Source organism: Hermetia illucens, chromosome 4 (genome assembly GCF_905115235.1).
Source record: "Hermetia illucens chromosome 4, iHerIll2.2.curated.20191125, whole genome shotgun sequence".
Lineage (NCBI taxonomy): Eukaryota > Metazoa > Arthropoda > Insecta > Diptera > Stratiomyidae > Hermetia > Hermetia illucens.
The window spans coordinates 84473028-84497094 of NC_051852.1; the positions used below are offsets into that span (position 1 = coordinate 84473028).

At 43.1% G+C, this 24067-nt stretch overlaps 1 protein-coding gene across 1 annotated transcript in view; it reads right to left on the reverse strand.

Moving 5' to 3' along the window:
- Nucleotides 1–24067, reverse strand: part of LOC119653920 (protein bicaudal D) — a 72941-nt gene that overhangs the window by 31633 nt on the left and 17241 nt on the right. The gene's annotated exons all lie outside the window — the stretch shown is intronic.

Below are 24067 nucleotides of genomic sequence, written 5' to 3' on the forward strand. Positions count from 1 at the left end.
TAATAAATAGTAAGATATTATAAAGGTCCTTTCTCTTTGTCGGGGTGGAAAAAGAAATCACTTAAGGAGTCATTGTTGGATACTAATCACTCGAAAATCCAAAAAAGTCATAATGATTGCACTATATAGTATCATCGGAGTACGCTGGCCTGATGCTATCTCAAAGGAGAACTTGGTCAGCTCACAGATTTGGAAAGGTCACATATTAAGGAGGGGCAAAATTTGCATTGCTGGCTACGCCATGTAATGGCATCCACTCTCCCGAGATGGGGTGAGTCGTCCTCCCAACGGCACTTGGAGAATGAACAATAGAAAAAGAGTTCATGTATCTCAGGAAATCGTGGGGGGACCTGAAGTGCATTTGAGGTAACCGTGAACGATGTGTGTGTACTCCATCATGGGGCAAAGAGGCCAAATATATATATTAGAAGAGGGATTATGTTAAAAACTAAATATACAATTTGTTAAATAACTCGTGTTTTTCTTGTGAACAAAATAATCTCGGAACTTTGCACTATCATCCTTGCAACCGTCCCTATTCCCCTCTTTTTAAGAAGAGCTCAGATTTCCATAACTTTTAGTGTATAAAGAAAAATTAATATTTTCTACGCTTGACGACTTGACAGTGCCAAAAAAGCAGAACTAAATTATCTACGGTAATTGACTTATATGTTTTATGCCGCCATGCCAGGCTCCCGAATTTGGGGAGGCCCGTTAGACAGTTCAGCCTATCGTTGATTCGAACTGCCCCTTTACGATTCCACATTGGTTCACTCCATGTTCAGAAAACCGAATGAGGCAACCATTGAAGACGGGAAATACAAAACACTAGCCTCAAGAGTCCCTTATCCCCGAGGCTTCTGGAGACAATCATCTAATAGCACAACAAATGACGATCTTCCTTAAGGAAACTATTAAGAGAAAGAAAGGAAACTCTTGTCTGTAGGGAGGAATCACAATGAGGCAAAAGAACACTAGATTCTAGGATGTAGCCAAGAAGAGAGAGAAACCACGTGTACGTGGAACAACCAAAAGAGCAGAGCTAAATTATCCACGATGATTGACGGATATTGGGTCCGGGTACAGGTCCACCAGCAAATAGGTGTAGCCCAAGTGACATATTCCGATGGTAGCATAATCAGCTACTCCATTAACAATAAATGTAATCTAGCTGAATGTGACATATTTGCGAATATACAGGGTGCGGCAGCATAACTTCCTTTTTTCAAAACTCAATAGAAACTATTGTATGCATCGGAAAATATTTATTTATTTTTTATAATGTAGGTACATGTCTAAAGTTTTTATTTACATTGTTTTGAAGATCAAATCTGTTAGGTGACGTCCCCCATTCTCCATATATTGCGTAAACCAATTTCTGGCGTTTGTCATGACTCTTGTTAGCATAGCAGGTGTTATGTTGGCAATTTCTTCTTGGATGTTGGTCTTCAAATCTTGTAACCGACCCACACAAATGAAAATGGGCTTCATCGCTAAAAAAAACAATAGCACCCTCGGGAACGACATCAAGAAGAAGCTCACACGCGTTCATCCGAGAATTGAAGTCACGTTCTGAAAGTTCCTGCACTATCGCCATCTTATAGGGATGAAAATGAAGATCATCACGAAGAATTCTTCTCACAGAACGATCGGATAGTCCAAGGGCAGATGCGTGTTTGCGCGCAGAACGCCGTGGCGATCGCAACATTGACGCTCTCACTGCTTCAATGTTCTCAGGTGATCTAACGGACCGAGGGACTTCAGTTCTTCCTTTTGTCGCACTTCCAGTTTGTCTGAATGTAGTGACCCATGTAACAATTGATTTGCGGTTTGGGACGCGAGCTAACGGGGCTAAATTAAAGCGATTCCGAAATGCACGCTGTGTTGCAATAACCGAACATCCGCTTGAAGTAAACCTCAACGGCAAAGGCACGCTCCTAACTATTCCAACGCATGATGGCGACTGAACCGTGTCGGGACAAAACTTTACAGTATCCACTCTTGAACGAGACCACTAGCGCTCCGCTATGACATCAACTAACTGAGTGGCGCGCATTTTAAAAAAGGAAGTTATGCTGCCGCACCCTGTATGTAAATGTATAGGGACATATCCTATATGCCAAATCAAAGGAGAATTTGCAACCATTCACCACCTAACAAAAATTACCCCCTTTTGCTATATACTACATACTGCATTGATATACGGGTTTTAAACTATGTTTTAAAATGCTGGGATGTTGTCCACGTTCTGAAGCACTGTTTCCAAAAATGCAGACCCCTAGTTTGGTAAATTAGTTACGACCTAACAGTTCAACAATTAATTGAAAAGTGGCAAAATTGATGATTACTTTTACATTCAAATCAAAAAATATAACCGCTATCAGCACATCTGTGCAGATATTTGAACAATTGGTAAGCAATTTTCTCAACTTAAATTCTGGTACATTTTGTAGAATTTGCAAAATATTTTTCTTTTCATGTTAGCTCCAGCCAACTAATTGATTTCTTCAACTTATGTTTCCAACGGTTGAATCGTTTAAGCTTTAGGCAAACTGCTAAATGCTAAAATTACTAGTCCGCATCAAAATTTTCGACACCTTTATATCCATCTGCAGCTATGCAATCGAGAAAAGTTTTAAAGTTTATGAAAAGCTATTCAATTTTGGTATGTTGTTCCTTTTCCGGGGAATGGTGTATGCTCTGGCGAATTGACTGGTTTCTTTGCATTGAGATCCTTTCAACCTCATTTCGAACATCAAAGAGTTGGTAGAAATAGTTCGCCTTTTTCTTTCCAAGGCCAATGTAAATCAAATAAACTTGTTTTTAAACTCAAATGGTTTAACGATTGTACACCTTCTTATCATAAGAGAAAATTATCCTGGAGACCTTTTTTGAATCACGACCATCATTAAACCATATGCTTTTGACAAATCAAAAGCAATTCCTATCGGGAAATCTCACCCTATGTCATCGAAGCAAGACGCGGGTCGGAGCCTCGAGCATCTCGAGATTGACGATTTAAGACGCGAGTTGCGAGATTCGAGTCAAGGGACTATGCCGGTATGCATGAATGGAAACAATAGGCCAGAGTCAAATATCAATGGACGGCTTATTCTGATTTTCATTTGTCTTGAAGTTGTTGAAGAGCAATAGCAATGGAAATCAGAGAGGAAATGATTATTTCCACTTATGAGTGCGGTCTTTGTTACGCAAAGCTCATTTCATTCAGCTTCCTCCCAAGTTTTTATATGGGTCAAGTAGATAAAGGCTCTGCTGCATGGATGCATGAATGCATATTTAGCAAGCACTTTAGAGGGAGCCATCAGAGAACCAACATCCGCCAGCAACAACTCCAAACACATCATGGAAGTGGAGGAAAAGTTTATAAACGAAAAGTGTGTGTAGACGCAAACCATGGACAGAATGCGAGAAGCAAAACAAAAACTACCGGAGAAGCAGAGAAGCAACCGACAACAAGATCCAAGAGAGACGAGATTCAAATAAAAATCCGGAAAGGGAAGAAAATTATTTCTCCTTAATGACACTCATAATGCCTCGTTGAGTTCTGATGAAAATCCACAAGGTGGCTTTGGCTCCGCTTCCGAGGAAAGTGGAAAACATCAAGATGATATTAAAGCTGTTTACATTCTGAGATTTAAATCATTTTACTATTTCACTTTCCATATTTCCTCCAAGTTCTCTGGTGAGACAGAAAGCTAGCGCTTTGGATCGTTGTGACGATTTTAATTTCGCACTTAGTCCAATCTTGTTAGTGACTAACGAACAGTTTGGCTTAATTAGAAACAGGTGCTAAGTACCGTGACATTAGAACATTTGTCGTTCTGAATCGTTTTAAGATGTTGTTGGCGGGAGTCTATTCAAAGTAAAAAGCAGGAATGCCTATTCAACAGATGATGTATGGGCTCAATGGCTTTGTGAAAAAAAACTATAGAAGGGCTACATTCGTCTCATTTCGCGTTAGTATTTCAGAATGAAAAATGAGACTACGTTCTGTTAATACTGTAATTATGATAAAATTTACTGAAGACCGAAGTAAACAAAATCATTCGATTCAATTAAATCGAGACCTTATCAAAATCGATTCACTATCCTCAAAGTACATACAATTCCAACATCCAGTTCTATAAAGTCAGTCATGGTATTTTGCCACTTTTCTGAAATTCATTGGAAAGCTCTGTAAACGTTATTATTATAATTATATTAACAAAATTGCAGTGGGTCAAATATTTTAAGGTTTTATGTGTCTCTCCGTCTGATTGTCACACTCAATTTATTCGGAAACGGCTACACCGATTGTTATGAAATTTGGAGGGAATGTGTGGCCTGTGAATCCCTTTACATATAATTGTGGCACCATTTTGTATTGAGTTTAACAGGGGCTCTCCATACATACGAAAGGAGGTTGCAAAATCAAATGAAAGGGCTCAATTAGCAATTTTTGAAACTGGTCCCACATTGGATATCGGAAGAAATTTAGGGGAGTGAGGGCTCAAAATATGACCACAGTGTTCCCAGAACATAATCAGCCGAAAAAAAAAATGAAAAAAAATCCCAGAGGTGTATTTATACGAAATCTAGGCCTCAAAGTACAAAATTTGTCCGTGCTATAAAGGATAACATAACTTTTGGAAAGTTTGAAGGAAATCCAACAAAATTATAGAAAGTGAATCTTTTTCATTTTATGTGAATTTCGTGCATTCTGAAATGTGTATGACGTCATCATAACATCAATTCGTCAATACCCATCGAACTGAACTCATATCAATGCGGGGTCGCAGGGAAACATTTTTAATAGTTTATATATCAATATCAATTACCCAACACAGACATATTTATGTATTTATATCTATATGTTAATTGAGCTTTGGAGTAGTGCCTAGTTTAGATACTTTCACTTTTATCATCATCATCAACGGCGCAACAACCGGTATCCGGTCTAGGCCTGCCTTAATAAGGAACTCCAGACATCCCGGTTTTGCGCCGAGGTCCACCAATTCGACATCTCTAAAAGCCTGACCTACGCCATCGCTCCATCTTAGGCAGGGTCTGCCTCGTCTTCTTTTTCTACCATAGATATTGCCCTTATAGACTTTCCGGGCTGGATCATCCTCATCCATATGGATTGTTACCTGCCCACCGTAACCTATTAAGCCGGATTTTATCCACATGGTCACGGTATCGCTCATAGATTTCGTCGTTACGTAGGCTACGGAATCGTCCATCCTCATGTAGGGGGCCAAAAATTCTTCGGAGGATTCTTCTCTCGAACGCGGCCAAGAGTTCGCAATTCTTCTTGCTAAGAACCCAAGTCTCCGAGGAATACATGAGGACTGGCAAAATCATTGTCTTATACAGTAAGAGGTAAGGTATTCAATATGCGTATTGTATATGTACATGAGTATGTTTTCTTTTGTGCACGAAATGAATCGGAAATATATGTACGATCAATGTATATACGTATATAGTATAGTATTCGATAATAGGCATTTGCTTCTTTAGGGTGAGTGTAATATCTACGTCTGTAAGGTGTGCGTATTTCTTGTAATTTGAAAAAAAATATGAAGGAATATTTTGCGTTTTTAGCCATATATAAATGGAAAAATGTGCGCAGAAAGTTTCTCACATAAGATGAACACAAAACTTTTATACCCGAATTGCCAACTGCCGGTGTTTTGATTTGTTTCTACATCAAATTATTGCACAATTCTTTTATTATTATCGTTATCGGTTTCTGGCAATGAGTTTCAGTTCGCTCATGGATTTCTCTTCTACTGTTCTGCGCCGTAAAACACTATGGATGTCCTGGGATAGTGGACTCCATTACATGACGTAGTCAGCGCTAAAGTTGTCGCTTTTCCTTTATGTGTGACCTACGCAGCTCCACTTTTCTATTAATACGGCCACCAACATCTGCCACGTATGGCGACATAGCTCTTCAATTAATATTGCCTCAGGGCAAAATATGCGATGACACGACATTGATGCACTGCGGACCCTTTCTAGATACTTTTCACAAATAGTAGGCCAAATTGCTGCGGGATAAGCTTAACTTGAGATAGGTGTTGAAATAGAGTTATTTCAAAACTTTGGACAAGATAATGAAAGCGATCTCATTGATACAAATGTGGTGGGCGAAATCGAGTTCGGCATACATTTTTAACACTCTCTATTAACGCTGCTGCGAAGAGCGGATCTTGTGCACAGATCGGATTTTGTGCCGATTTTTTTAAACTGTCGAAATGTTACTTAATGCCTTACACGATTTTTTTAAATATATCTATTAATATTTAAAAATACACCAATTGCAGAGACTGCAAGCAATTCCGGCAGCTTTACTCGACTTGAATACATTGATGGCATGGATGGATAGAATCGTAAAAACGAAAGCCGAAACTTTTCATTCCTGCGATTAAGCTTATCCAGAAGATAAGTACTATATCTAATGCTAATCACAATATGGTCGATCATGACATTGAGATTGTGTTAGGCTCTGTGCTCGACCCATGTGCTGCCAAAGACGAGAAAGTGGAACTTTCAAAAATTCACAGTACTTTCCCTATTTTAATTGCATTGTGTTGGGGCAATCGACTGTTTAGTCGAGCGTCAACCTCTAACAGTCATTGCAGCAGATTAGAATCCTGGTCGACAACGATGTTTATCCCCTTCTTACTCTCCTACTCATATAGGCTTATCACTTGCACAGTATTAAATGTGGTGATGATGAAAGTAAAGGACAGTCTTATTGAAAATAAAACGGGGAAACAAAATAACAATAAAATTAGACTGTATGTAGCATATAAGCAAAAGAATCATATATACAGTTGCGAACAAATCGGAATACCGGAAGCTGGAAGCTTCGGATACAAAGGTTTTGTTTTCATCTTGTGTGAGAAATTTCCTATGCACGTTTTCCATTCTTACATAGCTAAAAATGCAATACATTCCTTGGTATATCCAGCCCCGCTGTTACATTTTTGGGGCATATATTTTGAGCCCATTTTGTTTCATCCCATATCAGAAATAAGATCAGTTTCGAAAAGTACTATCATTTGATGCCCCACATGACTATATTCTGTGAAAAAAAATGTACACCCCCCATTTACAAGCATCAGCGCCCCACCCCCCTAAACTTGACAGAAAACAGTGCCACTTACTGCATGTAAAGGAATTCACAGAACACATGTTTCACCAAATTTCCTGACAATAACCTTAGTCATTTTCGAAAAAATTTTGTGTGACAGACAGACATTAAATCGATTCTAATCAAGTTTTGTTTCAGACAAATCCTTAAAGGTTTATATAAGTAAATGTTTATTAAAAGCGGTTGCAGCATCGATTAATACATATTGTGAGGTACTTCTAAAACTTTTTTTAAGAAAAAGAATTTTAAAATTTGTGGATCTACAGCTTTCTCCAAGAGTGCTTTTTTGGGAGTGGTTTGTAGTGGACCCGGCAACTCCACAACATTTCAATCGAAATCAAAATTTTAAAAATTTTCGTTACTATATCGTATTCGAAGTATTTAACGAAATACAAATTATCAAAAAAAAATCCGGTGATTTCACCAAAATGTTTACTTTGTTAGATGTAAAAATCTCCATGTTTTATTTAAAAAAATATTTTTTTTAAAAGAATTGAAAATCTGTCGCTCAGCGACTAGTTATTCCATAATAAATAAGTGGTAACAATTTGACGTTGATTGGACTAGTAGTTACTAGACCGGATTTTATAAAAGTACGATTCGGAGATAATGACATTTAAAGTTGATGTTTTTCATTTTAAAAATTAACTTGTTTACTTAGATCGAGTCGTTTATTGCAGTATTCCCTCTGCAGACTCCAAAACATCGATTTGACGTTGATTACAAGTCATTATAGTTTCTCTTGCGGCTGCAACTGCAAGCAGTATATATATACAGCGATGAAGGTTCAAAAGCCTATACACAACTACGCTGGAGTAGCGGGGTAACGCTTTAAAAATAGCTAAAATTTTGGACCTAGTGTTGTTAAAATAACGTCTCACAAAAAAAAAAAAAAAATTAAAAAATAAAATCAAAATCTGAACTTGTCACGTCTTCTTAAATATATAAAGATATATACAACCCCTTTAAAAAGAAGAAGTTCACACTTGATATCAAACTTAATTATAATATTTTTGCTACTAATCCCCTTCTTTGATCCCCATTGTATGGGATGTACGCTCACTCATTGCTTTCCACAACCCTAAAATGTAAACAATTTATCCACACAACAGTTTCTTAGAAATGTCACTTCAAATGGTAACATGCATTTTCTAAAGCGATCAAAAAAAAAAGCAGCGCTTATATTTTCTCACGTTTGGATTTATAGTTTGGTTCAAAAGCCATTTCTATTATTTAATGATATGTTGATATGTTGATATTTATTTTTATAATAGCGGAAGGTGGGAAGAATTATACAGCACAGATTTGCAGTGCGCAACAAAACTGATTGCGAATGCTTTAGGTTTGAATGCAAGCCAGAAACCAGTCCTTTGTAGCAAGAGTAACCCTTTCATGAGGACAACCCAATTAGAAAACGAACTGGCTGTGACAGCTACTGTCCATACTTTAGATTGAGAGAGAGTAATTTAAAAGTCCGAAATCTGAGAAAAATTCATTGTTTTACTAAAAGACATTTTACGTAAAGCCTTCAATTTGTCAGCGAGACCGAGACCGCTTTGGGAGACCGACAAATGGATAAACATTTTATGTCATGGCTGCGAAATTGTTTTACATGATGGCCGAAGCGCATTCCGATTTAGACCCTAAATACACATTAATAACAATTAGGTCTTGCACATTGTGGTATGAGGTTGCCTTTGATTCTATGGCTAGGTCACAGTAGATCTACTATAGGCAGTACCCTTACAAAAATGACCCCACTTGCAAATGTGCTTGCAGAAGCTTATCTGTACACATTAGAGACGCTAAACAAGGAAAATGCATAATCTTCGTCAAATCGTATTGGTAAGAGAGAGATCGGTGAGCTTTTGCTATTCTGGTACTACGGCGTGCTCACGCATATAGCAAAAAGCTGTTTCACGTATTCACTTATACATAAGCAAAAACTTGCCAATCTCACCAATACATTGGAAAGCCGGGCGGTATGTCAAAACTAAGACCGGCTTCGAAAAGTAACCGAGACCTTTCATTTGATAGTCATGTGGGGCTATATTTGATACAAAAAAAATTTACACCCCCTTTCTCCATGTATTGGAACCCGCCTTTAAATTGGACATAAAGGGATGTAACTCACTGTATACGTGAGCGTTCACAGTTCCCACCTTTCTACCAAATTTGGTGTCAGCCCCTATAACTGCTGCTTCAAGCGACTCTGTGATGAGGCAGACTCAGATCCATGGGGAGGAGCGTACAAGTCCGTTATGTCAACAATAAAAGGCAAAAGATCCCCTCTTATTATGTGCCCTAGATTATTGTGGGAGATAGTTTCGACATTGTTCCCCCATCATCCGGAAACAATCTTCTCAATGATGCCAATGAGCGCCAAAGATATGCCTGCAGTAACCACAGACGAAATGTTTGAAGTAGTGAAAAGGGTTGGGGATGCCAGAGCCCCCGACATGGATTGAATCCCCAACAAGGCGCTCAAATTGGCAATGAGAATGGCACCAAGCATGTTTGCACGGGTATTTACAGACTTGCCTAAAAGAAGGGTCCTTCCCCGCAGAGTGGAAAAGACAGAAGCTTGTATTGATCCCGGAGACAGGTAAGCGGATAGGTGAACCAACATCCTATAGACCAATCTGTCTTCGAAATACAATAGGCAAGGTCCCTGAGCGGGTAATCTATAACCGGTTATATACCATAATTGATAGTGGAGGTTATTTATGGGATAGGCAGTTTGGCTTCCGGAAGGTTCGGTCAGCGGTTGATGCTACCAAACTGGTTTTTGAACTAGCCAGAAAAGCTTACGACGAAGGAAAATACTGCGCATTGGTGACTCCTGACATCAAGAACGCGTTCAATTCTGCCAGATGGAACCATATCATCGAAGCGCTCATCGCGACACAAACACCTTAATACATATTAAATATAATCTTCGATTACTTCCGATAGCGGGAGCTACTTTATGATACGGACGAAGAGTCGAAGATGTACGTAATAACGGCAGGAGTTCCGCAGGGGTCTGTTCTGGGCTCTCTGCTATGGAACTTAATGTATAATGGCGTTTTACGGCTTCCAGCCATAACATCCAATCACCCCGACGAAGTACAGATATATGCGAAAGAGACTATACGGACGATCAAGTCTTGGCTTAAAGAACACGAGCTGGAGCTTGCCGAACACAAGACGGAGTTGGTGCTCTTTGCAAAGCGGCGGAAACAGAAAACTGTTGGAATTTGTATCGGGGCGCATGTTGTTAGTTCTCAACCATCGCTGAAATACCTGGGAGTAATATTCGACTCCAAGCTGAGCTTTAAACCCCACCTAAAGCTTACTAAGCGGCCACAATAAGCTCAACACTGGCAAGGATGCTTCCAAATGTAGGCGGCCCGACGCACAGTCGACTATTACCCTTATCGCGAGTCATCAGCTCTGTACTTTTATACGCGGCACCAGTATGGGGGTCGGCGATAAAAATTGGAGAAAATTTTAGGCAGCTTCAAGCGACATATCGATTAAGCGCTCTCCGGACATGTTGCGCCTACCGAACAACATCATATGAGGCAGCATGCGTGATTGCGGGAATGATCCCGGTAGATATTCTAACGGATGAGGCAAGTCGTCTGTACGAAAATCAGGAAGCAAGCCTAAACAAGCAAAGTGAGCGTTCGCGGTCACTGGATGCATGGCGAACAGCATGGGACCAGGCGGAGAATGACCAGTAGACACACAGGCTTATCCCAGACATAGGTATGTGGACTATGCGAAACCACGGTGGATACAGGAGTTACTTCTATAAGTTCGGTCTAGATGAATCGCCCGATTTCCCTACGTGTGAAGGTACAGCCGAAAATGCAGACCACGTTCTCTTCGCCTGCCCCAGATTTAAAAGCTGAAGGAGAAAGCTTGAAACAAAGCTAAATACCCGTTTAACGGTGGAAAATCTGATAAGGTACATGGTGCAATCAAATACAAATACACAAAACCTTAAAAATGAAATAAGTGATTTGGATGGATGGACAATAGAGTTATTAAAGTGGGTTCATTCAAATTTTCATAGAAGGCAGCCTTCTTCTCTTTATCGGAAATATCCGATTGTTAGTAGCGTTTCTTAATACTACTAGAGAGAGGAATCTTTTTAAAACCTATGAAGGGGCGGATTAGCTTTCGATTTTGACAATCTTTCGTAAATTGCACTAGTTCACAATTTTAATATTCTTACCAGCGGAATGTTCAGTTTTCCGTTTATGATTAGTTTAGTGGGAACTATTAACACCACGTTGAATTTTCCCCACCTAATCACTCACATGCCTATTCAAACTATACAGAATTAACTTTCTTTTTTGAAACGAGAATGAAGCAATCTTTGACCGTTATATGACAACGCAAAATATAGATAGGGCGTCCAGGTTAAATCTCAGATAAGTTTAAAGTTGAAAGTGGAATTGGTTTAAACTGTACTCTGCCACCGATGTCCTAGTTTATACATGGAAGAATTCAATAAACAAGAAAACTTTTCCTCAGATCATTATTGTTGTTGTTGCATGATATGCCCTTGCTCTATTGCCGAGTTTTCACAGATACCCATACGAAAGCATATTCAGATGACAGCGCTTCTGGTGATATATGATCAAAAAATGTGGAAACATATCTATGACAATACCTACATCTGTGAATATTCAAGGAAGTTCTAATCTAATTAAAGATAAATGAAGCGTTTCCGACAATTTTTGGCTCGACACATTTGCAAATGAAAAACTGTCTCTCACAAGGTCAGGTACCAGTAGATAAGTTAATTAACATGCATGCAATATGCCAATATTGCAAGGAATGTCGATGATGGCATTGCTGGGAATGCTGACAAATCGCCTTAGATCTACAAAAAACAGGAGATTACAAATGTTTAAAGCAAAGTACTCTTCCTTTTGAAAGAACTAGCTCCTGATCTTCCAGCTCTTCTGCACTACAATAAACGTCTCTTCATAATGAGTCACTTACACTATACATGAGTGAGATTTCTGCTTAACTGAAATAATTCCAGGTCATGAAGCAACAAAACCAATTCACAGTCACGAAGAGTTAAATGTTTTCAATTATCCTCAACTGGTACACAATTCTATCCGAAATCCCTTTTGGCGTATCCTAATTAAAACGGCACCAAACACCCAGGGACGAGTGAGTACTGCTCGTACAGAAAAAGTATTTGAATTGTCTAGACGTGATCTCAACTTGGGAAAATAATATCTGAACGGAAACAACCATCACTGCTCAAATATCAGTCATCTAGAAAATGCTCATAGCCAAACCCGAAACGGTAGTAGTGAGTAAATACATTAAAACGACGGCCACTCCTCATAATATGAATTCTCATAAAAAAGTCTCTTCTAGCGCAATATTCTCGTGTCCTGACCTATCCAACTGCCCCGACCCCAGAGCTGAGTGGATATTGTTACAGAAATTTGCAAAGTCAAGTAGTGGAGAGAGGAACTCGTTCAAACATTACTCGGTAAATAGATAGCCACACCACAAAATCGCTTCACAGAGAAACTTTTCCGACCCATCGTACCCATCGCCATTTGCTTGGGTTGCAGCAATTCAGAAGGCTTTATCGCACGGCACAAAAGCCCCAGTTGCCCGTTCTATTGGACGAATTTTGTATTGAGCGAGTAATTAATTAAAACTTAAAAGTAAACACGACCCAATTTCACGTACGTTTCCATTAGCCATATTTGCACCTAGAGCCCGGATGGTGTTGCCAATTTGATAGTTCAGAATGAGCTAATTGGAGGGTGGAGATGGAATGGGGACAAGGGCCCCTTTTGTTTTGCAATTCAACTGATGAGCAACGGCCCTTCATAATTTCCTCAAATGCAAACACCACATGATTGCTGCTTCAAACTTGAAAACGGACAATTTGTCAACAGCACTTGCTCAAAGTGACTGCAAGCTGCAGAGCACCATGATTAACAACCCTCCCGTTTATGCTTGAGCTCACGTCCACTCTCATGAACGTTTACCTGTGCATTGGCTTCTCGCATGGCTGCCTAAGAAAGCATCAAATGAGTTTAAAATCAATGAAAAGCGACATCAGCACAGCACCCGGCAAATTATCATGCAGATTTCAGTGAGCCTACTTAGTTTCGTTCTGTTGTAAACTGCCAACTTGCTGTGCCACAGTCTCGTACTCATTCCATATCTTCACGCGCCCCCAGGCTTGGCAAGCAAATTTCACTTTAATGAATGCATTTTGTGAGGATTTCGCTCCGCTCATATTGTCCCCACGTCCGACGACAAAAGAGCTTGACCAAACAACTACAACTCCAAGCGGATATTATGAATATTTCATTGAAGATTATTTTGATTTATCTAGTCCGCTGGGACGTGGGTAAGTGATCAGAAGAAGAATTTAATTGAATTTAGAGATTAGAACATGACGGTATAGAAAAATGGAGCCGATTGGGGATTGAAATAATTATGGAACATGAAGGTAGATATGGAGCATGGAAAATCCTCGAGAAGCCAACAAAAAAAATTATTTCTGAAGTTCAAGTAACTCACAATTCGTACTGGGGATGGATTCGTATGTGAGAACCGATCATCATCAACAACCGATATCCGGTCTTGGCCTGCCTTAATAAGGAACTCCAGATATCCCGGTTTTGCGTCGAGGTCCACCAATTTGATATCCCTAAAAGCTGTCTGGCGTCCTGGCCTACGCCATCGCTCCACCTTAGGAAGGGTCTGCCTCGTCTTCTTTTTCTACCATAGATATTGCCTTATAGACTTTCAAGGTGGGATCATCCTCATCCATACGGATTAAGTGACCCGCCCACCGTAACCTATTGAGCCGGATTGTATCCACAACCGGACGGTCTTGGTATCGCTCATAGATTTCGTCATTGTGTAGGCTACGGAATCGTCCATCCTCATGTAGGGGGCCAAAAATTCTTCGGAGGATTCTTCTCTCGAACGCGACCAAGAGTTCACAATTGTTCTTGCTAAGAACACAAGTCTCCGAGGAATACATGGGGACTGGCAAGATCATAGTCTTGTACAGTAAGAGCTTTGACCCTATGGTGAGACGTTTCGAGCGGGACAGTTTTTGTAAGCTGAAATAGGCTCTGTTGGCTGACAACAACCGTGCGCGGATTTCATCATCGTAGCTGTTATCGGTTGTGATTTTCGACCCTAGAAAGGAGAAATTGTCAACGGTCTCAAAGTTGTATTCTCCTATCCTTATTCTTCCCGTTTGACCAGTGTGGTTTGATGTTATTAGTTGGTTCGTCTTCGGTGCTGACGTTGCCACCATATATTTTGTCTTGCCTTCATTGATGTGCAGCCCAAGATCTCGCCACGATTGCCGCCTGCTCGATCTGGATGAAGGCAGTTTGAACGTGTCGGGTGGTTCTTCCCATGATGTCGATATCGTCAGCATGGGCCAGTAGTTGGATGGACTTAAAAAGGATCGTATCTCTTGCATTTACATCAGCATCACGGATCACTTTCTCGAGGGCCAGGTTAAAGAGGACGCATGATAGTGCATCCAATTGTCGTAGACCGTTGTTGATGTCGAATGGTCTTGAGAGTGATCCTACTGCTTTTATCTGGCCTCGCACATTGGTCAGGGTCAGCCTAGTCAGTCTTATTAGTTTCGTCGGGATACTGAATTCTCTCATGGCTGTTTACAGTTTTACCCTGGCTATGCTATCATAGGCGGCTTTAAAGTCGATGAATAGATGGTGCAACTTTTGTCCATATTCCAACAGTTTTTCCATCGCCTGCCGCACAAAGAAAATCTGATCTGTTGCTGATTTACCTGGAGTGAAGCCTCTTTGGTATGAGCCAATGATGTTCTGGGCGTTGGGGACTATCCGGCCTAGCAAGATAATGGAGCAACGTGATACCTCTATAATTGCTGCACTGTGTGATATCTCTCTTTTTCTCTATGAGACAGATAATGCCTCGTTGCCAATCGTCAGGCATTGATTCGCTGTCCCATATCTTGAGCACAAGTTGATGAACCACTTGGTGTAACTGGTCGCCTCCATATTTAACCAATTCGGCTGTAATTCCATAGGCTCCTGGCGACTTATAATTTTTTTGCCGATGAATTGCACTGACTGCTTCTATTATGTTTGGTAGTGGCAGTATTTGTCCGTCGTCTTCAGTTGGCGGGACCTCCAACTCGCCGATGTTCTGGTTGTTCAGTAGCTCATCAAAGTACTCAACTCATCGCTCTAATATGCCCATTCTGTCGGAAATCAGATTTCCCTCTTTGTCTCGGCAGGATGAGCATCGAGGTGTATAAGGCTTCATCCTGCTGACTTGTTGGTAAAACTTGCGCGCCTGGTGCGGTTGCTCCCTGTAATTTTCTAGTTCACGGACTTCTCCCATGTTTCCTTTTTCCGTCTGTGAAGTCGCTTCTTCGCTCGACGGAGTTCGTGATAAGTCTCTGCGCGTGCCCGCGTTCTTTGAGAATACAACATTACTCGGTATGCGGCATTCTTCCGTTCCGTTTGCTAGCTTACATTCATCGTCAAACCAACCGTTCCGACTCCTTTTGCGGCTGGGGCCAAGTACATATGTTTGTGGCTATATCTATGATTACGTTCTTCAGGTGGTTGTGAAGATCATTTGTTGATGCTTCATCCCCAGACTGACTGCTGTTATTGCGGCATCCATTTCCCTCTTATAGGTGTCGTGGAGGGCTGTGTTGTTTATGGCTTCAGTGTTAACTATCACCTGATTGTCAGAGGGAATTCTAGCTGGTATTGTTATTCGAGCACGGAGCACCATGCCAACGAGATAGTGATCCGAGTCTATATTGGCCCCACCCCCCCTATATGTTCTGACATTCATCAAGGCTGAGAGGTGGCGGCGTTCGATCAACATGTGGTCAATTTGATTGAAAGTGATCCCGTCTGGAGAGGCCCACGTACGTTTGTGGACCGCTTTCCGCGTAAACCAGGTACTTCCAAGAAACATTTCGTGTGACCCTGCTAATTGAATAATCCGCAGTCCGTTATCATTTGTTTTTTCGTGTAAGCTATGGGAGCCAACGTATCGCCTGAATGCGGGCTCTTTCCCTACTTGGCTGTTAAAATCCCCAAGTATGAAGTAAGTATCATATCTGGGACAGGCTTCGAGGGTTCGTTCTACTGCCTCGTAGAAGGTATCCTTCTCCGACTCTGCAGTCTCCTCTGTAGGGGCGTGAACGTTAATGAGGCTTATATTTCTAAACTTACCTCGCAAGCGCAGAGTGCGTAGCCGTTCGCTTATATTTTCAAAGCCGATAACAGCAGGTTTCATTTTTTGGCTGACTAAGAAACCTACTCCGAGCACATGGTTTACTGGATGGCCACTATAATATATGGTGTAGCGGCTTGTTGTTTACGCTGGAACCTTTGTTCAGCAAGCCTTTTAAAAATGTAGGATAAGGTTTGATTTGATTGTCCTCGATTTAGGAAGTTTAAACTATGCTGAACATAGATATTTGCCGTACTAGTGCCCTAAACTCTATTCGCGAGTCCCAATTGCCACAAATTATATACCGATGTGGCGCGGCAGGATTCGCAGCATTCGAAATTTATTTCGAATGTTGCGAGTGCGAGCGAATAGATGGCGCGGATCTATCCACTTTGCGTAGCACGCCAAGGGAGTGGAAGATCGCAGTAATTATGTTTTTCAGACCTGTCACTGATTTTTAATATTAAGTTTGGAATTGAAAAAAGAACACTGAAGTCTTTTTGACTTGGAAAATAGAATTGGAGTTGAGTTCGCTGTCTAGCATTGGAGTTGAGTTCGCTGATTAGAATTAGGACTAATAATATGTAAAACCATTAATATTAAATGTTCGCTTAAATATTTTAATAAAAATATAAGTAATGTTAATTACTTAATTGGTGACCCCGGAACTCGCACCAACAGCATCAACAACTAAGATCCCGAATTCCCAGAACCTGCAAAATTGAAAAACTCAAGCACATCATCAACAAATCGCAGTCTGCGCAAGCACAATCGCCCAGCAGGCAGCCGCAGCCGCCATCGCTGCCGCAGCCACTTTCGCCGCCGCACTCAACTCCACCATCGCCGCAGAGGTCGAAGCCGCCGCCGTCACCGCCGTAGCCGCTACCGTCGCAGCCGACACCAATATCACCGCCGCAACCATCGCTATCGCAGCAGGAGCCGAAGGCTCCGCAACCATCGCCGCCTCCTCAGCAGGTGCCGCCGTTTTAGTTGTTATAAGTTAATTGTATTTCACTCTAAGTCAATATTAAAAGTGAATAATTGTCCACCATCGCCGACATTGGTGAAGTTCTATTAACGACAAAAATTCGTCCGAGCAACACGGCAGAAATAGAACTTCCAAAGACTGAGAAATCCTTCCAAAACATCAGTAGACCGTACGGCAAGCGATTTTCACGCGTTCGCATCTACAGTTGAGTGTGGAGTGCCGTGGTAAACATCACGAAAACGTGTCGCATCTTCACATCCCGAGTCGGAGCAGAGGCAAGAAAAAACGCGAGAAAACCTTCTCTACACAGTGTACTGCGCGACACACGTCGGACCCTCTCCAGAAGTAGATTTTCACGCGACTTCCCGTACGCACGCCCTCCTGCACAACACCTTTCACGCACCGGACTAGTCATCATTGCCACAACGATCAACAACAGCAACAAACGAACGGCCCCAGCACCGCCAACGCCGCAGCTACAGCCGACAAACTCGACCAGCACCGCCGTCGAGGAGTTATACTTAAGTGAAATTATTATTCATTTATATATAATATTTATTTATTTATTCAGTTAAAAAAATAGTAATAAAAAAATTGAAATCGCTGCAAGAGACGGCGTGCAGGTGTTTAGCATCGCGAGTCCTCCATTCTCATTGGTGGTGTTTTTGGTCTGCGCTGGATAGCGTCCGCTTCGTTTTTTCTCGTTTCGTGCGTGCATTTGTGGGTGCGGCCTGCCGTGTCGGTGTAAAGTTCACCGCGTTTCAGTATAAACTCACCGCGTTTACATCTCAATCTCGTACTTCTCTGTAAGAAAAATGTCTTTTGACAATAAAGACACGGCAGGCCCATCGGCCCCGCAAGTGACCGCCCTCGCCGTACGCGTTCCTCCGTTTTGGCGGCGGAACCCCGAACTGTGGTTCGTGCATTTGGAAGCACAGTTCCAAATGTCCGGCATCACATCGGACGCGACCCGTTTCAACTACGCGGTGGTCGGCCTGGACGAAGAGTCCATACTTCTGGTGTCCGACGTGGTGAAGTCGACATCGTACGTGCAGCTCAAGAGCGAGTTGATCAGGCGCCTGTCGGCAAGCGAGTCGGCAAAATTAGACCACTTGCTGGCAGGTTTAACATTGGGTGATCGAACTCCCAGCCAATTGCTTCGTGAAATGAGGCAATTGGGTGGGAGCAAGATCGGCGACGACCTGATCAAGTCGCTCTGGCTGCGTCGGCTCCCGGAGGGCACCCAGGCGATCCTCGCTTGCGTCTCCGGTTCCTTGGAGGAACTGGCAGCGACGGCCGACCAGGTCCAGGAGGTGTACGTACGCCCAACCTTGGCGGCCGTTCAACCACCGTCGGATGAGGTGGGTGAATTGAGGCGCGAGATTGCTGCTTTAACAGCCAGTATGGCCGAGATGCGGGCGACGTTGGACGCTCAGCGTTCGGGCGCCAGATCGCGAGCACGCTCGCGGTCTGCCATCCGAAAAGGGCGATCAGGTAGCAGGTCGTCAAGACAGTCCACGGACCCAGGGATTTGCTGGTACCACCGCAGATTCGGGGATAAAGCGACAAGATGTACGCTACCGTGTAGATTCTCTCCTACCGCAAAAAACTAGGTCCGCGGGGGGTCTTGGCGGCGGCCACCCAGAACGCAGCGCCACGTCGCCTAACTATTTTCGACCCCCTCAGCAGGCGCAACTACCTCGTCGACACGGGTGCGGAGGTTTCGGTTCTTCCCGTACCCCAGCATCATCAACTTTTCCCTCAACCGCTCAAACTTGCGGCAGCAAATTCCTCCCGCATAAACACGTACGGGTATAGGCAAGTGGACGTGAGTCTTGGCTTGCGTAGGACGTTTTCGTGGCGTTTCATCCTGGCGGATGTCAGCTTCCCCATACTAGGCGCAGACTTCCTGTGTCACTATGGATTGCTGGTGGACTTGCAAAACAAGTCTCTTATAGATTCCACGACCAACCTTAATTCGTCGGGACATATGGTATCTCACCCAGGCAATAATCTTTCCGTTCTTTTAGAAGACATTACCGACTCTCGTGTTCGGGCACTTCTCCAAAAGTTCAGCCAGATTACTACCAACTGTAGTCTCTCCAAACCAGTGAAGCACAATGTGCAGCACCACATTATCACTACTGGTTCCCCGATCTTCTCGAAGGTGCGTCCTCTACCATCTCAGAAACTGGCAATTGCACGGAAAGAGTTTGAACAACTCGTTCAACAGGGTATCTGCAGGCCCTCAAACAGCTGTTGGTCTTCCCCACTGCATATGGTCCCTAAGCCAAACGGCGAATGGCGCCCATGTGGGGATTACAGAAGGCTAAATGCACAGACTTTTCCTGACCGATATCCAATTCCACTCATCCACGACTTTGCGCATCACCTCGCGAATTGCCGCATCTTTTCGACCTTGGACTTAACCAAGGCTTATCACCAAATCCCAGTAGCTCCTGAAGACATTCCAAAGACGGCAATATGCACACCCTTTGGACTCTTCGAGTTCACCCGAATGACTTTCGGATTGTGCAATGCGGCGCAAACCTTTCAAAGGTTCATTCACTCAGTCCTGCGAAACCTCGAATTCTGTTTCGTATATTTGGATGATGTTTTGGTCGCTTCTTCCACTGAGTCTGAGCACTTAGCCCATCTCGAGTGCATTTTTCAACGTCTCCTTGAGGCCGGTTTAGTCCTAAACGTTGAGAAATGCAAATTCCTTCAACAACAGGTGAGATTCCTCGGCCATTTCATTTCCCCTGAAGGAATACAGCCCGACCCAGACAAGGTGCAAGCAATCACAAGCTTCCCGCGTCCAAAGACAGTGAGGGAGTTGAGGAGGTTCTTGGGCATGCTAAACTTCTACCGTCGTTTCCTGCCCAAGGCCGCCCATCTCCAGTCCATTTTGAACGCGTACTTGTCTGGCCCCAAAACTAAGGACACACGAGAGATCGTGTGGTCTGAAGAGGCTATCTGCGCGTTTGACAAATCTCGTCAACAACTGGCTGACGCTACACTCTTGGCATTCCCTCTGCAAGATGCACCCCTAGCCGTTTTTGTTGATGCCTCTGACATCGCAGTAGGTGCTGCCCTTCACCAAAAGGTGGACCAAGTTTGGCAGCCGTTGAGCTTCTTCTCGAAGCAGTTGAATCCCGCTCAACGGAACTACAGCACCTACGATCGCGAACTGCTCGCCGCATACCTGTCCATCAAATACTTCCGTTTCTCCCTAGAGGGCCGGCCGTTCACAGTGTTCACGGACCATAAGCCTCTCACGTTCGCTTTGAAACAGAAGCCCGACAAAGCGTCCCCTCGTCAGCTTCGACACCTGAGCTTCATAAGCCAGTTTACGTCGGACATCCAGCACGTGTCCGGGAAGGACAACATTGTTGCTGACGCTTTGTCTCGTGTCTCCGAAGTTAACATCCCCGCCTCACTCGATTTCTCGGCTATTGCCAAGGCGCAAGTGGATGACGCAGCACTTCAGAGCCTCAAGTCCAACCCCAAATACAAATTTAGGGAGTTGCCCATCTTCGGCTCAAACCTCTCGCTCTGCTGCGAAGACTCGGAAAAGGGACCTCGGCCATACATTCCGGCCACATTTCGCAAGGAAGTGTTCCACGCAGTTCACGACTTGGCGCACCCCGGCATCAGGACAACAAACCGGTTAGTCACCGGAAAATACTTCTGGCCCTCCATGAACAAGGATATCAATTCCTGGGCCAGAGAGTGCATCGCATGCCAAAAGTGTAAAGTCTCCAGGCATGTAAGGAAAGAAGTGGGCTCATTCCCCCGCACTACCAAGCGTTTCCACACCATACACCTCGACATAATAGGGCCTTTGCGAAACTCGCACGGTTATAAGTATTGCCTCACAATCATCGACAGGTTCACGCGGTGGCCTGAGGCAATACCTCTGAAAGACATTACGGCGCAATCATGTGCTGAAGCCCTCTGTCGAGAGTGGATACCTCGCTTTGGCGTCCCTGCAGTGGTCATCACTGACCAGGGAATGCAATTTGAGTCCACCCTTTTCTCCGAGTTAGGCAAACTCCTTGGTTTTAAACGCCAGCGGACTACGGCATACCACCCGCAATCCAATGGGATGTTGGAACGTTGGCACCGGACGCTGAAAGCCGCCATTATGGCACGCGACGACCCGTCCTGGACGCAAGTCTTGCCTCTCGTCCTACTCGGCCTTCGTACAACCCGCCGAGAGGAATTTGCTGCCAGCCCCGCGGAGCTGGTTTACGGGGAGAACCCAAGACTCCCAAGCGATCCGGTCTTCGACAAGAGATCGGGTCTCACGGAGTCGGGGTTGGTGCGTCTGCTGAGGGACAATCTCCGGCGCATCAAGGCGCCACCACCCACTCGACACTCGTCCATACCTGCTTGTTCGCCCAAGGAACTGGACACATGCACGCATGTGCTGATCAGAACGGATGCCGTCCGGAAGCCGCTGCAGCCTCCATATGAGGGCCCGTACCGCGTTCTCGAGCGGGGAGAACATTTCCATTTCCATTTCCAGCTCGAGATCGGTGGTCACAAAAAGGCGGTCTCTTTGTCCAGGCTGAAACCCGCGTGCGCCCCGAAGCAACGTCGTGTCCGCTTTGTGGATTAACGGCGAACGAAGTTCGGGGATCAGTCGCTGAAACCCCCTAGGTTTCATCTGGGGGCGGAGTGATGTGGCGCGGCAGGATTCGCAGCATTCGAAATTTATTTCGAATGTTGCGAGTGCGAGCGAATAGATGGCGCGGATCTATCCACTTTGCGTAGCACGCCAAGGGAGTGGAAGATCGCAGTAATTATGTTTTTCAGACCTGTCACTGATTTTTAATATTAAGTTTGGAATTGAAAAAAGAACACTGAAGTCTTTTTGACTTGGAAAATAGAATTGGAGTTGAGTTCGCTGTCTAGCATTGGAGTTGAGTTCGCTGATTAGAATTAGGACTAATAATATGTAAAACCATTAATATTAAATGTTCGCTTAAATATTTTAATAAAAATATAAGTAATGTTAATTACTTAACCGCGTTCACTAAGCTACAACCTGCAACATAAAATAAGCTTCGGCGTACCGCAAAGTCCTTTCCGAATATATAATTTGCTATTTTTACTATTATCTCACCATGCAGTTAAATCCACTATTACAGGATGGCCAGCCAGTGAAACGCTGTAGAACTATTTGACACGCAAGAATTAAGGAGGAGAAAACAACTAAATCAAAAAATCAAACATAATCAAAAAGGAGCATGATCGAAATGATGGCTTTAGGACAGTTATCATCAAAAGTGTTCAAAAACGCATAGAATCTTACTAAATTACCTTATTGAGTCTGTTAGTGAAGCATATGGTTATCTAAATTCATACAAATCTACCTTCTACCCTATGGCTTAAGAAGAATGACTGCAAATCAATGTCTTGGTCTACTCGAAGTGGCAAAGGATACCACATTTGCAAGGTAGAATGGATTAGATTGGCTTGCAGATGACTAGCATTGAAAACACCAAATCCCCACTCGCTAGTTCATATGCAGCAACCGCCAATGAAAAGAAGTAACAAAAAATCAGAATGACAAAATAACATGCAATATAGCCCAGGATGCCAATTAGCACCATGCAAATCGGTTGCAATTTCGATTAAAGAATTAAAAATCGGTAGACATCTCCTTTTTTGGAAAAAAAAAACATTATTGACTATAAGGTAGTCGTTCTTTGAGTAAAATTTGTGTATTTCCTGATATTATGGTAAAGCAATCCTCGAAATAGGGCATAGAGCATTACGGATTTGCCGAAATTTGCTTCCCGAGAAACCTTCACTCCTCTACTGTTTTGCATCATTTGCCTTGTGTTTCTAGAGCAACTAACTCGTCCTGCTGGGGCCTGGCCCGTACGCCGATGCAGGTCTTCATTCAAGGCGGAGACAGTTAACGAAGGGTTCGACCCCTCGTGTAGCGATGGTGGTAACTTTTCATGTGTTGCTGCCATGCAACAGCGCGGAGAGAACGCGACAACTTGATATTAGTGTTGAGACATTTCCATTTCCAGATATTAGACAAAATAACGAAGGTCGATCTACTGCTGTTAATGCGACGGGTAACGTCAAGCTCGATGCTACCGCCAGCAGACAAATTGGCCGATGATCAGTCAGACTCAACATTGGTTTTGTTGGTGTTCATCTTCAGTTCGGCTTAGAAGTACCGGCAGAAACAAATTCTATTGTCATGAACACCACTCAAGGCTGTGGTGGAGTACTATCGCCGCAGATATGGAGTATGGTATTGAATGAACTCTTGGACTTGTTAACAAGTACTGGAATAAAAGTCCAGCATTACGCGGACGACATTCTTTTAATATGTGGGGGCAAATATAAAGTTACCCTATGTGATGGAATCCAAACTGGACTAAGGGTTACTAGTGCCTGATGCAGGAAGGTCAACCCAGCCAAAACCACCATTGTACCATTCACTAAGAGGCGTAAGCTTGATTCCCTGAGAGCCATAAGATATTGAGGTGAAACGAGAAACAGAGGTCAAATATTTGGATATTACGCTAGACCAAAAATTACTCTGGAAGACACATGTCGGAAACACTTGTCGGAAAGCCGCGAGGACTCTGATGACTTGTAGATCCATAGCAGGAAAAAATGCGGTTGCAGCCCGAAGA